Source organism: Mus caroli, chromosome 3 (genome assembly GCF_900094665.2).
Source record: "Mus caroli chromosome 3, CAROLI_EIJ_v1.1, whole genome shotgun sequence".
Lineage (NCBI taxonomy): Eukaryota > Metazoa > Chordata > Mammalia > Rodentia > Muridae > Mus > Mus caroli.
Genome location: NC_034572.1, coordinates 105,526,661 through 105,529,370, shown reverse-complemented (window position 1 = coordinate 105,529,370; position 2,710 = coordinate 105,526,661).

Below are 2,710 nucleotides of genomic sequence, written 5' to 3'. Positions count from 1 at the left end.
CAGCTGAGGCTAGGCACTGTGAGAGAGCATGGAAGGCCATTGGTGAAGGTGCAGCCTCAGTTGCAATTGAAGGCCCAGGACTGAAGGGGTCACGCAGTGTTTTGGAGATGCCAGTACCATGAGATGACCACCAAGAGCAGCAGCAGCAGTGGAGTACAGGCATCTGGAGCCTAGAAGAAGATGGATGTGTGATGTGTGTGCTACAAAGGGCATGGCTGGAGAAGTGACACAAGCCCTTGGAGGAGCCCAGAAGATCGTGAGTTAGATCCCAGACATTGGACGGTTGGAGATTGATTTTTGCTTTTGATTGTGACTGTGGCCTGATATTTTCCCTCTTGAAGGAAGAAACTGTTTTAGTGGAGCCCACAGTTAAGAGACTTTTAATTGTAAAAAGACTTTGAATTTTAAAAGAGATCGATATTTTAAGGAGATTGAAATTTTAAGAATATGTAAAGACTGTGGGAAGTTTTTAAAGTTATTTAGATCTTGGGGATGAATAAGAATGTAAAGGTTGAGGCTTACTAGTGATGTGTTTGTGTGTCAAGTTGACAAGGATTCAATTGTACTGGCTAGTTTTGTGTCAACTTGACACAGCTGGAGTTATCACAGAGAAAGGAGCTTCAGTGGAGGAAATGCCTCCATGAAATCCAACTCTAAGGCATTTTCTCAATTAGTGATCAAGGGGAAAGGCCCCTTGTAGGTGGGACCATCTCTGCGCTGGTAGTCTTGGGTTCTCTAAGAGANCAGGCTGAGCAAGCCAGGGGAGGAAAGCCAGTAAAGAACATCCCTNCATGGCCTCTGCATCAGCTCCTGCTTTCTGACCTGCTTGTGTTCCAGTCCTGACTTCCTTTGGTGATGAACAGCAGTATGGAAGTGTAAGCCAAATAAACCCTTTCCTCCCCAACTTGCTTCTTGGTCATGATGTTTGTGCAGGAATAGAAATCCTGACTAAGACATCATCCTTAGTGAGGTAACCCGATCACAAAAGAAGTCATGAGATATGCACTCACTGATAAGTGAATATTAGCCCTGAAACATAGAACACCCAAGATACAATTTGCAAAACACAAGAAAATCAAGAAGAGGGAAGACCAAAGGGTGGATACTTCATTCTTCCTTAGAATAAGGAACAAACCACCCATGAACGGAGTTACAGAGACAAAGTTTGGAGCTAACATGAAAGGATGGACTATCCAGAGACTACACAACTCAGGGATCCATCCCATAATCAGCCACCAAACCCAGACTCTATTGAACAATGCCAGAAAGATTTTGCTGAAGGGACCCTGTAATAGCTGTCTTGTATGAGGCTATGCCAGTACCTGGCAAATACAGAAGTGGATGCTCACAGTCATCTATAAGATGGAACACAGAGCCCCCAATGGAGAAGCTAGAGAAAGCACCCAAGGAGCTGAAGGGGTCTACAACCCTATAGGTGGAACAACAATATGAACTAACCAGTACCCCCAGAGCTCTTGTCTCTAGCTGCATATGTAACAGAAGATGGCCTAGTAGGCCATCACTGGGAAGAGAGGCCCCTTGGTATTGCAAACTTTATATGCCCCAGTACAGGGGAATTCCAGGGCCAAGAAGTGGGATTGGGTGGGTAGGGAAGCAGGATGGGGGGGAGGGTATAGGGAACTTTCAGGGTAGCATTTGAAATGTATATAAAGAAAATATCTAATAAAAAAGGAAAAAAAAAAAGACTCTACTCCTAACTGCCCAAGGAAACGACTCTTCCAGAACAAGAGGTGGAACTCTCAGCTCCTCCAACCCCACATCTACTTGGATCCTGCCATGTTCCTATGATAATGGACTGAATCTTTGAACCTATAAACCACTCTGGATTAAATTTTCCTTTATTAAAATTACCTTGATTATGGTGTCTGTTCACAGTAGTTAAAACTCTAAATAAAACACAAATATTTCTAGCAGCTAACTTAATCTTAATAATTTCTCAGATGTCTGCTCACTGGCTTGGCTTGTGAGTGATTCTCAATATTGTCAAGTTACTATGCTTTTTTCAATCAATATATAGTCAATAGTTAAAAACTATAAGATTTTCTATCAATTTTAATAATTGAAAGTTTTATTTAAATTGAAATTTTGTGGTTAAAAGTAAATATAATTTATCATACAATTTTATCACCCCATTATCTTTCTACCTAGTTTAGTGCCCAAGTATATATTATTTAATATTCATGGGCCTCAGTTAACATTATGTGATTATTAAGTAAAATACTGGGGAGAGTAAGTATTATACTTTAGGCTCACCATGCTAAAATTCAGATTTGTCAAAATTAACTAATTTGATCATTCACAAACCTTGAGCATTTTATCAAGGTTTTTATAGTAGATCAATATGTGGTTTTAAATAGGACCATGTTCATCTCCATAATATAATCAAAGGATGTCATTTTTCTACATGATACTTGATTTTAATTTAAAAAATTAGATCTTTTCATTACAGTAATTCAGTCCATTACAATAAATCATAGGAGGTAGAATTCATTAAACTTGAGTTTGGGTTTGTATTTTTAGATCTCTCCAGAGAAAAATGAACCTGAGAAAAGTGAAAGCTACATGGCTTTTTGCTGGAACAAGCAAACAGAATTTTGACAGTTGTGGGAAAACCCACTTGCTGTGCCCTGCTAACGTCCCACAGACACCTGGGAATAGGCATCCAGATAAACAGTGTGACCAGGGATCA